The 16,119-nt window shown below is 34.4% G+C and overlaps 1 protein-coding gene across 3 annotated transcripts in view; it reads right to left on the bottom strand.

Moving 5' to 3' along the window:
• Nucleotides 1-16,119, bottom strand: part of OSBPL3 (oxysterol binding protein like 3) — a 2,414,360-nt gene that overhangs the window by 2,264,860 nt on the left and 133,381 nt on the right. The gene's annotated exons all lie outside the window — the stretch shown is intronic.

Below are 16,119 nucleotides of genomic sequence, written 5' to 3'. Positions count from 1 at the left end.
GGCCCTGAGGCCCTTATAAGCCTAGCCAAGAGTTTAGCCCATGCATAAACAAATCAGCACCATATCACTGACATACTGACTAGAAGCCTTGTCATTTTGTCTTTTGTTCTCATACATATGTTGGCCCACTGTAGCTCAAGTGTATATATATATATATATATATATATATATATATATATATATATATATATATATATATATATATATATCTCATGTTAGAATTATTTTGTTTTGCCTTTGGGTCAAAAACTATGTACAGAGGGGACGTGGCCAAGGATGAACACAGGATAGCAGCAGATTTCTTCAGCTCCACCAATTTCACTGCACTGACAGGAAATAATTACTTAAAAAATTAATTTATGAAGTAATTTTCTTTCTAAATATGTTTGTTTTATCTATTTCTTGAACTATATCTAAAAAAGAAAGGAACTTTTAAAAACATTCCTGTCAGAAATCACCTTGGAAATTTTCTTGTCAGTTTCTCTGTTTGAAATGAGTTCCAGTAAGACAAATTCTCAAGACTCCAGCATCAAGAAAGAACTTCAGTCTCTGATATCTACAATCCAGCAACTTACTGCTAAGATGGATAAAATGGATACTAAAATTGATACCTTCATAGAAAAAACTACAAAACAAATAGACTTGTTACATATAGATTTGCAACAACAGAAGATCCAGATTACAGGCATAGAAGAGACTGTAAATAACATGGAAAATAGAATCCAAGAAGAGGAAGTCAACATAGAGTTTTTGCTGAAACAAAATACACATCTACAAACAAAGCTTGATGACCTGGAAAATAGATCTAGGCGCAATAACATTAGGATTTTTGGACTGCCAGAAAATATTGAAGGTAACAATATTACTTCTTTTTTAACAACATGGCTCCCTAAAACTTTAGACTTACCAGAAGCATTCTCTTTTGGTATCGAAAGAGCACATAGATCTATAGCTAATACTAACTCTAACAAAAACTATCCTAGATCAGTTATAGTTAGATTTCTATCATCTTTTGATAAAGAGATGGTTCTTAAATCTGCTTGGGCTAAAGCTCTTGTTAAGATTAATGAGACAACTGTGCGTTTTGACAATGACTATTCTTCCTTGGTAATAGCTAAAAGAAAAGTTTTTCTGCCACTAATAAGGGAGCTTAAAAAAGCACAGTTTAAAACATACCTTCTGTTTCCTGCCAAGCTAAAAATCTTCCTTCCTGATGGTCCTAAAATTTTTGATGACTTAGACTCTGCATTACTGTTTATCAAAAAAAATAAGATTTTGGATAAAATAGAGGAAATGGAGTGGGCTAGTCCTTCATTAAAGAGGTTGGCAACTGAAACTTCGTGGAAGACTTCAGAGAAGAAGAAGAGACTAAAAAACAAATGATTTGTTCTATGTTTTTTTTTTCCTTTTTTTTCTCTATATTTTTCTTCATTATTAATCTTTTTAAATATAGTTACTGCATTTCCAGAAAGCCACAAATATTCTGAAAATGATTTAATCAAAGTTATTTTTTGTGTGCAAAGAAATGTTTTGTTTCATAATCAGTCAAAATATCTGAGGAACTAATAACAAGCTATCATTCAGTTTGTTTCTCTTTCTGAAAAAGAGAAGTAAGGTTAGTAACTTGATACATTTTTTTCTTTTTTTTTTCCTTTTCTTCTTTTCTTTATTTTAAACAATGACATTCTATTTAGTTTATGTAGTGGGTAAGGGGTGGGGGAGGGCAGGGAGAGAAGTGTAATGAAAATATGATCAATGGAATAATAACTTATTTATTCCTTGTAAAAAAGTTTATATGTTGTTTAAATACTATTACTAATTATACTTTCTTGATTATATTGCTTATGATTGTTTACAAATAATCTGTCATGCTTTAATTAATAATAATTAGAACTAAATAATAGTAAATAATATGTTTTATTTCCATTTTTATTAATATAAGCAGTAAGTAATATTCCATTGTAAATACTTTTTATAGCTTCCTTTTACATTTTTCTATCTCTGCTTTACTCTCTTATTTTCTACTCTCTTTTTTTTCTTTTCTTTATTCTTTCTCTTTATTTTCTTTCATATTAATATATTGAAATGCTTTTGATCATACAGGCACAGTAAATAATAAGATTTGTATAAAATTTGAGTTGGGGCAAAAATATTGAGTTTTATTACTTATTAATAACTTTGGGCTTAATTTCACTTGCATAGAGGCTGTAATAATCTGTAAAATACTTCGCGAAGGTTTTGTTATATTTAGATGCATTTATACTGCTAAATGAATGTTTGTCACTAGTTTTTAACAAGATTCCCGCCAAAATGTTAAGGGAGACAATTTGGGATGTGGGTTACCTCGAGAACAGTGTCCTCGAGTTGTTTTAAAAGCTTCAACTCTCAGAATTCACGCAGAGAAGCTGAAAGCAGTCAATTTGACCTTTGACCCCAGAATTCACACTGACACATCGCAGATTCAGGAAGAACACTCTACCAGGAAGTAGAACTGCTGCAGATGCGAATCTGTGAAGGAAAATGAACTGTTTAACATTTAAATGTGAGTTATTTTATATAATTACTTAAGTATTTATGTTATAATTTATAAAATATGCCAGTTATAATGATTTTAAATGATGCAGTTTCTTGTAGTAAGCAAATGTGATATTTTAGAAGGCATAGAAAGTGAAACATTTATAAAAGTGTTTTTGAAAGTTTACTTGACTGCAGCATACTAATTTATGTTGAAAACTTATGATTTAAACATATACATTACTATAACTCATTTGATTTATCTGATTGACAAGCATAAATAACTTTATGACTCTATTCTGGAAGAAGTTGTCATGTGATATATTTTAAAACAGCAGTATAGATATACAAAATACAGATGGCTTTCTTTACAATAATACAAGTGTTTCTGAGAATTTATATAACTATGCAGTATGATTTATAACAATTTCTATAAGTATAATATTTTATTCTACTGACAATAATAAGTATGAGAAAAAAGCTCAGATACAAGTAATTCAAGGTTTTTTTTGGAAGATGTTAACTGTATTTACATGACAGAAAATAGATGCATCTTAATATATGTAATGTCTGAACCATATTAGCCAAAGTTTTTGATTTAAATGAATATTAGAACTTATTTTTACAAACTTTGAATAAATTAATATGTAAATATGCCCTCCTTTTTTTTTCTTTTTTTTTCTTCACTCTCTCTCCCTCTCTCGCGTCTTTTATTTCTCTCGCTCCTCTTGGTTCCGAATATCAAGTTTATTTGAATGCTATTTGAATACAAATGTATTATATTAAATAGATGTATATAGTAGTATGAATAGTTTTAAAAAAAAGTTTATCTTAGTTTATATGATGCTGTTTTATCAAATGTGTAGTTTTGTCTTGCTAGATAATCTAACTGAAAGTTGTTAATTTAATGTTAAATATAACTAGTATTAAATTGATAAGGTGGTAGCTGAGGTACTGCTGCTTACGGTAGGGGGTTAACTTGAGTGGTATATACTACTCTAAGTTGGAGTTTTTAACTCCAGGCTGGGTGCAAGGTTTAATCCTTACATTATTTTCTCTTGTTCATTGTTGTATGTATATAGTTCTGACATCATACATTTTGTAAACTCATTGTCACTACAAACAAAATTGAATCTTATACAAAATCCCATAAGAGATTCAATAAATACAGCTATATTTAAAGGTACACCTAAAGAAGGAGATGTAACATTACTTATTTTGTTAATTGTTATTTTGATCATAAGATTCTTATGTTTTAAAAATGCCAAATGACATCTCTAAAAGGAATTTCTTTAAACATTAATGGATTGAATAATCCATGTAAAAGGGCAAGCCTAATAAGATACATTAATTTACATAAGGCCAACTTAGTCTTCCTTCAAGAAACTCATCTCTTGAAAAAGATATTGATAAACTAGCCACAAACAAATATACAGTATTGGTTAGTTCAGAGCACACTCAGAAAAAGGGGAGTGGCTATTTTATGGAATAAAAGTATGCCCATTCCTAAAACTATTAAGTCTTATCAGGATGACAAAGGAATGTTTTGTATGGTTACAATACAAATTAATGGGAAGACTTATACATTAATTAATGTATATTGGATACCTGGAATTGGTATTAATACAGTGAAACACCATCTTGATAAGATCATATCATTCTCTATAGGAGATATTATTTTAGCTGGTGACTTTAATTGTATACTACATGAAAGTGACACTACCACTATAGGAAAAGGAAAATTACATCTAATGCAAAACATTTAAATGATTTTGCTAATTCTTATCATTTAAATGATATTAATAATCAGATAGATTCAAAATCATTACCATACACCTTTTTTCTAACAGATACAAAACTTATTCAAAAATAGATAGGGTCTTTATTTCTAACCAGATGGTAACAGATTTAATTAATTCCAAAATCATTTCATGTCCTATATCTGATCATAATTCAATTGTTTTTGAGTTCATGATAAAAAATACTCACAATGTTCAGATCAAAAGGATACCAGCATATTTAACTCAACTAAAAGACTATAAAGAATATATACTTTCAGAAGTACAACATTTTCTAGACATAAATAATACTCCTGAAGTCTCCATTGTTTATGTTTGGGATGCCTTAAAATCATATCTATATGGACAAAGTATCAGATGGTATAATAATAAAAGGAAATCTTGGGATAAGGAATTGTTAGATATTCAAAGTAAATTAGACTCTTATAAACATAATAATAAAGAAAATATTATGGATAAGAAAGTCATTGAAGAAATAAACAAACTAAATGAGAAATACAAAGAAATTTTAACTCATAAAGTTAAAATAACTCTAGAGAAATACAAGTTTTTGTCTTATTCAATAAGCCCCAAATACTTACATAGACTTAAAAATAAAACAAAAAGGTTGAATAAACAAAATCATATCAAAGAAATCTTTTCTCTAAGGAAAAAGAAGAATGTTTCTAGTCTACCGGAAATACTAGATGAATTTAGAAATCATTTTCACAAAATTAACCATAATAACATTAACATGGAACCTAAAGATAAAATAAAGGAGTTTATAAACACAAACATGAATAAAAAGCTTAATAAACAACAGATTAAACTATTGGATAAAAGTATTTCATATACAGAGGTTGTTACACAAATAAACGAGCTTAAATCAAACAAAGCACCGGGTAATGATGGTATTATACCAGAGATATATAAAATCCTTTCTAAAAGTACATATTCATTAATACATAAGGTTTTTATTTTGGCCCAAAATTAGCTAATAACCCCCCATCTTGGCAATATACATTTATTTCGCCAATTTTAAAACCTAATAAAGATCCAACTAGATGTACTTCATATCGACCCATCTCATTACTTAATGTTGATTATAAAATATTTATGAGTATTTTTGCTGATAGATTGAAGACAATCATCCCTGGCATTATAGATATAGATCAGACAGGCTTCATTGTAAATAGAAATACTTTTGATAATATAAGGAGAACTTTAACATTAATTGATTTTGCAAATAGGAAAAAGAAAGATTTAACACTTATTAGTCTTGATATAAGTTCAGCATTTGATTCAGTAGGTTGGGACTATCTGTTTACCTTACTGAAGTGCACAAACTTCTCAGATGCATTTGTAAATCGAATTGAGCATTTATACAAAGGAACATTGGCTTATATTAAGGTAGGAACATATGTCTCACAAAAAATACCCATTTTTAAAGGTACAAAACAAGGGTGTCCACTCTCTCCACTATTATTCACTTTAATAATGGAGCCTTGGGCTAATTTGATCAGAAACAGTACTGACATAGAGGGTTTTGAAATAGATGAAAATACAACATCTAAAAACTTTTTGCAGATGATGTTCTAATTACATCAACAGGATCCAATTCTTCTATGCAGTCTCTATTTGATAAAATGATGAATTTTAAAAGTATTTCTGGTTTAATATTCAATGAAGAAAAAACTAAAATACTACCTATATATACACGAAAAAATATTCTCATTAGTGATTTTACTAAATATGTACCCAATTCAGGTCAGATAACTTATTTAGGTATAATATTATCTAAAGATCTTAAATCTATTATATATAATAATTATACCACCTGTTTTTTTAATATACAAAATCTTTTTAATACCTGGAATAATATGTTTTTTACTATGGAAGAGAGACTTACAATTATTAAAATGATAATATTCCCCAAGATTTTATACTTAATACAATCAATAATACTTCCACCTACAAAAATAATTATCAAAAAACTGAATACACTAATGTTAAATTTCCTATGGGCACCTAATAGACCTAAGATTGCATTAAAGAAACATACTAATAGCTGGTCTCAAGGGGGTATTTCTTTTTCAGACTTTAATTTATATACAATCTCTTCTATTGTAAAAGTTATTACTTTATTAATAGATCAATCATATGTTGCAAAATGGAAAGATTACTGGGAGCTAATTAGTATGCACTTCATGAAAATCTCCTTAACACATAAAAATATGATTGTAAATAACTCCATGTTATGGTTACTAAAGGAATTTTGTACTTCACCTATTACACCTAAACATATAGTTAGTTACCCATTAAACATTATTATTAGCTATCGTAACTTTATATTCATGCATCCTAAATATAGGGAATGGAATTTTATTATATTCCCTATAATGTATACTCGGGGTATGCTTTTGTCATCTACTTCTGAAGGAACCCATTTAGCTATAGATAATGATCTAAAGTACTGATATCAGTTGATATCTGATAATAAAGTTAAAAATCTAGATTTCTTAAAACAAGAATTTGATCTAAGAGAAACTTGCTGGTTAGAGGTTCAGACCTTTAGACAACATCTCATTGATAAAATAGATCTAATGTCTATAACAGTTAAAGAATCTATTCCAACATTGATTGATTACTTGATATTAAATTTACAACATAAAGTTTCTGATAAAGGAAAGCTTTCATTCATACATAAAATTATCAGACAAGAAACTTTTTACAGTGTAGATACCTACTGGAATTATTTCACTTCCATTAATGGGGACCCACCAAATCAACAAGATAAACAATATATATTGGAATCTGCCTACAAAACTACGTCTTCCATTGTCTGGAGACTTTTTACATGGAAATTTTTACATAGATCTTTTTATACACCTTTGATGATGAATAAAATAAATAATAAAGATAATCTATGTAAAAGATGTAATGTAGAAATTAATGCTGACTGGGCTCATATGTTTTATGACTGTATAAAATTGAAAGAATATTGGAAGTCAATTAATGAATTTTTGCAGGCTCTTTTTACAGATAATTTCATTACTTCTAAATCTCTTATATTATTCAACACACCTGTACCTCAAAGTGTTAAAAAGATTAAGCTTCCCTTGTTATGGTCTATTCTAGCAGTGGCTAGGAAAATAATAACCAGAAATTGGATTTCAGATGCACCTCCTTCGTTCAATTAATTTAAAAATGTTATGAATATAGTGTGCCATATGGAAATAAACACAATAAGGTCAAGAACAACTAGAAAAATATCTTATTATATTGTATGGGATAATTTACAAAACCTGTTAAAAAAAATCTTAACTTCAATAGCATGGTATTCTAGTTTAATTAATTGATCTGATTGTAGTGGATGTCTTTGTAAATACTTTGGTTGTTTTGTTGAATGTTATAATCATATCTATTTTAATTACTTGTATAAAATTGTTATGATATTTCTCTTGTATGTTAAAACAATAAACTTGTTTAAAAAAAAAAAAAACTATGTACAAAGCATATTAACAATCAGTGTGGAAGAACTGTCCGTCACATTATCATGGCTTAGTGAAATGCATTTTACAATGTACTGTGTTATAGCATTTTAATTACTTCTATGATTACCTGTCAAGAATTTGCTATACTCACTGGCAATTGTGCCCATTGCATATATATACACATATATATTCTTCAAGACAGTGTGATTTCAGTACAAATGTAACAACTGCAGTAGACCACCTACCTTGTTTTTAATCTACATTCAAAGCACTGTGGGACCACTGTCCTCTGCTTAAATGAAAACCAAACTAAAAGGTTTGAGATAACTGAAATTCCTATAATTTAGTACATCAATGGATAGATATGTGCAATTTGGCACTTCTTGGAAGCAAGGTACTTTTTCCAAGCATCATTAAGGCTAGCCTACACATCAATTATTGTTTGCCTAACGTTTAAACTCTTATATAAAATGAACATTACAAATCCTTAAATATTGAAGTTTTCTTAACATTTAGCTTACAAATTATATTACACATCAGATATATCTGAAGCCACCAAGTGAGATCAGCTATTAAAACATGAAAAAAATATTTAAAAAGTTATAAAAAAAATGATACAGTCCGTTTAGTTAAATCTATTGCCTTGATTACACACTTAGAAACAAGGATTTGTCAATACCAAATGAAAAAATCCATTTATATTCTCCATGAGGTAACTACAGTTTGAGTAATAACAGGATTCATTTTTTTATATATGGAAGGAGCCTGGACCAAAATTATATGCACTTCCACCAACTAAAATAGAGGAAGGTTAAAGTCACTAAACTAGCCAAGAATCGTAACATCACCTCACAGCTTAATTACAAAACTCTTAAGGAATGACCTGCAAAGTGATTTAACACATGAAGCAAGTGGTGTGTGTGTGTGTGTGTGTGTGTGTGTGTGTGTGTGTGTGTGTGTGTGTGTGTGTGTGTGTGTGTGTGTGTGTGTGTATAAACACCTATATATAAACACCGTCATAGCTGAAACATCACGATTAGGTTAAGCGCCTTAAGTTCAGCAAGCCATCATTATTTTTAGAACTAATCTCTGATGTAAGTGACTAGCAGGTATAAACAGACAAGTTCATAGGTTGGTACTAGGCTATCGGCCCTAGGGCCTATACAAGCCTAGCCATAACTTTTGTTCAGCTTGAATAGCAAGCAGACTTTTGTCGGGTAATACACGTGCACAGCCTACCCCTTTTGAGAAGTGGTAAGGACTAGGATAGCCGACCTTGCAGAGGATTTAAAGCCTAGCACCTTCCCCTCGGTAGGGTAGCATGAAACCTCGTACTCTGCATGTGAGGGGTAGACGCCATCACAAAACTGGCAGAAAAGAACGGAAGGAAAAGAGAGACCCCATGAAACTCAAAGCCTCAAACCACCACTTAAAGAACAATGGAGCAAAGACCATGACTGATAAGTGATTCCAGGCCTCACCAAAGCTCACTAATTTGAAATGAAAATATTAAAGTCATGTCACACCATAACAGAGTAAAAATAAACAAAGGTATACAAATCACTTTAATCCAAATACCTGATATCAGAAACTCAATTATTTAACAAGCAAAACTGCTAAACATTATGACTAACAACCACCACCTGAATTTACTCTTAAAGGTGCAAATATTCAAAATAACACAAATAGAAGTAGTACTAATACTATAACCTTGATGTTGTTATACAGATTATTTAACAGAGAGAGAACAAACAGATTCCCTCAATTCCTACAATTTTACTAAAGGCGAGTAGTAGATGGTTAAATATCAAAAGATCAATATAATGAACACATTTCATTGTATGAAGCATATGTAGCTCAAAAGAAGTAGAAAATAAATGATATGCCAGATAAGCTTTTCAAACATACATTTTATAGATCATTTTATACATTTAAAGCATACTTAAAAGATCACCATTCTTGGACCATATCTGATGACACAAACTTAGCTAATAAGGTAAGGGGACGTACCATTGGTGGTACTTTTCATAGAGTTCAAGCACAGTTAAAAAAAAAAAATTCTGAATTTTTGAAAGAGATCTTAAAAGTACAGGTGATCTAAACCATACCACAGCCTTCTCGGGGTACACCCTCTATCACTTTGTAGAGATCAACTTTTTCCCTGCATGAATATCTGAACACAGATCCATTTTTTTGGAATTAACTGATTGCATGTGATCTCTGTCTATAAGACCAATGGCAAACTTTCATAAATACTTTTCAGTGGACAAATAGAATACGATGATTGAGAAGAATGGTTATCTGACTAAAGGTTTGCGACAGGGAAAAGGGTAACAGTTTTGCTTTTTAAAATGAATTCATTGTGGTTCATATCTTTGCATATCTAATTAAAACTAATTTCTGTAAAACTTTATATGACCCAACTGGTGTCCACACCTTCAGAAGAGGCTTGAAATACAGCTACTTTAAAGGGAAGGCCTGATCAACAGCACAAACATTAAAACACAGCCACACGTAAAAGAATGCAATGAGCTGCTTTTAGAGGAACAGCTGGGAAGGGTCAAAAGAATAAAGGTCAGTTTACCAAAGTTTGCATGTCCTGCTTTAAATGGTGTGAGGGAGTTAAAGGGGTCATCAGATCTTTACAGGCAGAAAGAATCAATATCCTGGGATACTTGATCACTGGGCTGGGAGTACACTATAAAAGGGGATTAGATGTTGTTAGCCAGAGGACCTATTCCAAGGCGTTTCTGGCATTAAATGATGGCATGAAGTAGAAATATCTAGTTAAAAACAGAGAGAAGAAGGGATCATTTACGACCTTTACTTGTCTAGCTTTGGAAAAGATGTGCTAGGACCTTCAGAAACCGTGAGCAATACCAAAGAGGGTAGAAAGGAAGAAACAAAACCATTGCTTCTTTGTTGCTCTAACCTCTCAGTGATGAAAACTTGTTAGCTAAAGATAGTATGGGGCCATTCTATACCACAAGAATCAGAGGCAAGAAGCTTACCTTGGTAGTGCTATGCTGTGTTATCGGGGTATACCTTCATAAGTTCAATGGCCACATCTTCAACACTGCTGCTGCAAACTGCAAACCACGAAATTCAAACATCATGAAAACCGAAGCTCTGAATTACAAAACCTCACCCCCCTTGCTGACCCATGGTAGCACTCGTTTCAGCAGTGGAGCGATCGGAAATGTCAAAATTCAATATTTTTACAACATTTAGGGAAGTCAGAGTGATGGAATTCGGCTAAACGGTTAGTGTTTAAGCACATTCGGAAATGTACTTTCGAACATATGAAGGTATACCATTATTGGGCAACATGAAACTATGGTTCTATTCTCCAAGAAGGCAAAAAAAGTGACAAATGTTCTGTTGAGATGTTCGTCAAGACAACCTTATACCTTTTAGGGGAAGTTCTAACAGCTTCATGTGAGAATTACCAGCAAGTCTGTGAAAATATTGAGATGCAAGACACTGGATTACTCATTCTTAGCCACAAGCAGATGATTTAGGACTATAATTGAGTTCCCTTCTAGTAAAGCCACAAAGACAGTACCTGCTGACTAGTTTCAGAGGAACTTGCAAAAGTATCTTACTTCCTCTTCAATCACTTGGAGGTCCCCTACTGCCAACACATTTTCCCGACTTTACATTCTTTAGGACTACAGGAGCAATAGGCCTTGGATTTAAAAAGAGTGAGAGAACAGTTGTGATTTTTGTATGGAGCCAACTGAGCAGTATGTCCTCAGGTACCCAGACAAGAAGCAAGGAGCTTATGAGATTCAAAACAGAAGCGCCTGGCAATGGTCCCCCAGCAAAAACACATGTGATATGACTGGAATGCTACAGCTTAAAGATATACAAGTAAACAAAAGTGATTCTACTCATCTATATCCAACAGAAAAAGCTGCAGACAGCATGTAACGTTCCTGTCACCACCTCATGAAAAATTAATTAGTGATGGTACCAAAGCAGTGCAACTGTCACAAGGAGAGCAGCAGTGGAATGGTAATATGTCTAAGGCCCCTGAATAAGCAAGCAAGCATTAAAGTACAATGTGTACAGTGGTCCAGAGACCTTCTCAGTAAGGTTCAGTCTGAAACTTTAATGGATAACCTAGCACTTTCAGAACTATTACTTAGTATTCAGGAAGTGTTTCAGGACTTTGGGGGAAATGTTAATAGACATGCATGCTTTGGAACAAAATTCCAAATTACATCAGGCAGAGCCCCTCACTAACAATCTTCAAGAGAAATCTTGACAAGTGGATGGGTATCAGAAAATACACCCCTGGGATCACTTCATTGGCTCTGCTTGACAGAGGATCAGTTAATTAATCAAGGAGGCGGCGAAAGCAGATAGACTCTGGCTAGGCTTATAAATGCCCTTGGGCAGATAGTTTCATAGGTAGGCACAAGGCTAAGACAAATGAGAGTGCACACAACTGTATGAGAATCACATGAGCTCACACACCTAACAGGCAATAAGAGTTGTTCACATAAAGTACAAAAAACTTACACAAGTCGTGTGGGAAAAGCTGCCAGAGGTAAATGAATCTAGTGATACTATCAAAAAGTTAGCAGTACCATTAGCTGTACCCCTTAACTAAATTTTAGTGATATGCTTTGTGTACACAGCAAAAACAAAAATAAAAAGTATATACCACACAAGGGCAAATGTTTACTCCAAAGGCAAGCAACTCCCTTAAATCAGTAGAGTAGGGAAAAATACATGATCCCCAAGAGATAATATGCATCCTTAACCACAGCAACATGGAAAGGTTACCCTTTTTACTCCCTTTAGGTTGCTTGAATTTGTCAAAATGCTTTATCACCTAAAACATGCCCTACCTCCTTCTAAAGGTAATACAGCTATTAATCGCACTTGGGTAGACAGCTTTGCTGTTTAGAGTAAGTCAGGGCAGGACATTTCAAAGCAATGTTAAACAGATTCCAGATGGCACATGTAACAGAGAAATCCAAGACACACTTCTTAGGAATGACAGAGCTATCCTGCCTTAGGCACTAGTTAGGTGATGTAGTATCTGCCCAGGCATTTACAACGAAAAAATTAGCATAACTGTCAGATTCCCTAACATAAAATTCACAATGGCATACAATCAGAAACAAATGGTAAGGCTGTAAGCCCCACTGTACCATCATGTGGGGGCGTCACATTCACAACCAAGTGCTTAAATACATTAACTCCACATTCACAGCTATGTAAGAGGTGCAAACATCACAGTGCAGAAAAAGTCTTCCTCCTCTGCAACACTATGCACCTGAAAACTGAAATTCACAGGCATAAGCACTAAAATTCAGGAGCAAAGGGAAAACTTCTCACTCTCTCAGTTCCAGCACCAAAAATACACAAGAATCAGCAAGGACCAAAAACATCAAAGGAACAGACAAAAGGGTTCCCCTACAAGCAATCAAAACATTTATTAACCAATTTGGTGACAACTGAATAAAAACGCAACTGACCTAACAACCTCCCATATTCACAAAAAAAAGTGTTTATGTATTACACCCCACACCTCATTACTTATGGTCAACACCTCATTACTTATGGTCACACATAAGAGTGGAGAAAGGAGAAAGTCTCCAGTACAGAACTCAGTGGTCTCAGACAAATAACAATCCTGTGGTGCCTATGTTATGATGATAGGACCTATAAGTAAAGCTAAATTTGATTAGGTTCTAATTGCTCAATCATATCTAATCAAATGATTATTAATCACAAATTGGGCAGCTCATTAAAACTCCCATTAAACAGCAACACTCTCAGACAGCACTTTTTAGACTATCTTTTTTTTTTTTAATTTGCAGATGTTCTTCTCCATTACTTATGGATTTTCCAAAAAAAAACAGAAAAATACTCCCTCTGTTCAAAGTCAGCAGAGGAGTTGATACAAACACGATCTAATCCTGTAACAAAGAGATTAAGTTACTACCTAAAACAGAAGACCATTACAGAAAAAGGTTTGCCCTGCAGTGCAGTGACCACTCATCTCACAGATCATATTATGGAAAAAAAGACACACAAGATAGTTTGGCTCACAGACCATTAACAGATTTTTCCAGCATTTTAGAGACACTGAGTGTGTCAGTTTTACTGGCCAGGTGTAATATTAATCATTATCTTGTAGTGAAGACAGATGAATCAGAACAAGGTCTTGTGTCCTCAGCAAGCCAGATTGTTACACGGGCACATGGGAATCCAGCAGTATATCTCTGTTATAGGCTTACATCCTAGCAATGAGAAAGAATGTTTAAAGACAGAAATGGTCCTTTAAAATACACAGTCAAAAAAGTTTGGTGGTCAAACAAGGACATAATCATTTAAAATAGTTACACCAAGCAGGACATCAAAATAATAAACTGGTTGAAGTGGAATCTAGTTACAGAAAAGTGCAGTTGTGTACACTTACCATAAATGTAAATGTTAGAGTGTATTCACTGTTGCAGTCATCACATTTGGGTTATCCTTGCCAGGGTAGCCCTCAGTTGGCCCGAATACCAGAGGCTTAGTACTTCTGCGTCTTTTGCAGTCGCTCCAGGACTGACGTCAGTTCGTCAGTGTTATAAATTAAGGCAGCCGACACCATTACATCAGTTTTTCTTGCCCTAACTGTCAGGATCCCCCAAGAGGGAGCTAGGGTATGGTGGAAGAACACCGCCAGTAGAAAGTAAATACCAAAACATCCTTGTATGGATAGAGAGAGAGAGAGAGAGAGAGAGAGAGAGAGAGACAAGGGGGATGGAGGGAGGGAAACCAGGACTGCAGCAGTGAATACACTCGAACATCTATATTTATGGTAAGTGTACACAACTGTACTATGTTCTTCATATGTCACTGTTGCAATTATCACATTTGGGTTGATTCCCAAAGCTGAAGAAAAGGGTGGAGGCAGTCAAGAAGACTGGGGGCTGGCTAGGATGCCCTGCAAGACTGCTGTGGCAAAGCCTGCCCTGGATTTAGAGAAGATAGGCAGGTGGTAATGCTTGGTGAAGGTATGAACAGATGTCCATGTTGCAGCCTTCAGGATGTCCCTGGTGGGGACACCCCTCTGGGGAAAGCTGCAGAGATGGCGGTTGATCTGGTAGAATGTGTCCTGACCCCTTGGGGGGAGTTTTCCCATGCTGCTTGTAGCAGAAATGGATGCAGTGTGCTATCCATTTGGAAATGGTTTGTTTGGATATGGCCTTGACCTCTGCTCCTGTAGCAAAGCTGACTAACAATTGATAAGTCTTCCTAAATGATTTAGTCCTGTCTAGGTAGAATCTGAGCTGTCTGTGCACATCTAGAGAGTGCAGAATCCTTTTCCCCTTGTTTTGTGGGTTAGGGAAAATGAATGGATTGGTTGAGAGCCACACTGGACACCACTTTAGGCATGAAGGATGGGTTAGTCCTGATGGAGACCCTGTCAGCATGGAAAATGATGAAGGGCTCTACAGCCATTAGTGCTTGTAGCTCGAATACTCTTCTAGCTGAAGTGATGGCCAGAAAAAAGGCTGTCTTCCAAGAGAGAAACTTGAACTCTGCTGACGTTGCTGGTTCAAAGGAGGACAGGATGAGTTTTTCCAAAAAAAAGTTAAGGTCCCAGGGTGGCGTAGGTGCTCTTCTGGGTGGCCTAAAGTTGTTAGCCCCTCTTAGAAACTGTTTGATGAGAGGGTGGGAGAAAAGAGGTGGCTCTGTGCTGAAATGAGCAGAGATGGCAGAGGCATGAATTTTAATGGAAGAGAAGGATAGGCCCCTGTGTAGTAGGTCAGACAGGTAATCCAGGATTAGACGTAATGAGGGCTGTGCAGTTCTGGCTCCCTTAGCCTGTATCCAGCTGCAAAACCTTTTCCACTTGTCAGTGTAAGACTTTCTAATGATAGGGCGTCTGGCCTCATGTATAGCATCTAGAACTTGTTTGCTTAGATTGGCAGCTTGTGCAGTGGTTAGGGAATAAGCCAGGCTGCCCGATTGAGGGTCTGCAATTGGGAATGCATGAATTCTCCATTCCTCTAGGTCAGGAGTGCTGGGATCTGAGGGAGATGCCATGGTGGCAGTGGTGACAGGCTTCGCAGCAGAGGGTACCACTGCTAGCGTGGCCAGTCTGGGGCAATCAGGATTGTCCTCGGTTTTTCCTCCCTTATTTTAAGCAGTACCCTTGTAATGAGCAGTAGAGGGGGGAATGCACAGACCGAGACGGTGACCCACTGGAAAGCTAGAGCATCCACTTTCCAGGCCTTGCTGTGATGTTCACTGGTGCAGAACTTGCTGAGCTGATGGTTGGAGTGGGAAGCAAAGAGGTCGACCTTCGGGGTGCTCCATTT

Source organism: Protopterus annectens, chromosome 3.part1, assembly GCF_019279795.1.
Source record: "Protopterus annectens isolate FY-2018-M chromosome 3.part1, PAN1.0, whole genome shotgun sequence".
Lineage (NCBI taxonomy): Eukaryota > Metazoa > Chordata > Ceratodontiformes > Protopteridae > Protopterus > Protopterus annectens.
This window is presented reverse-complemented; position numbering and strand designations above follow the sequence as displayed.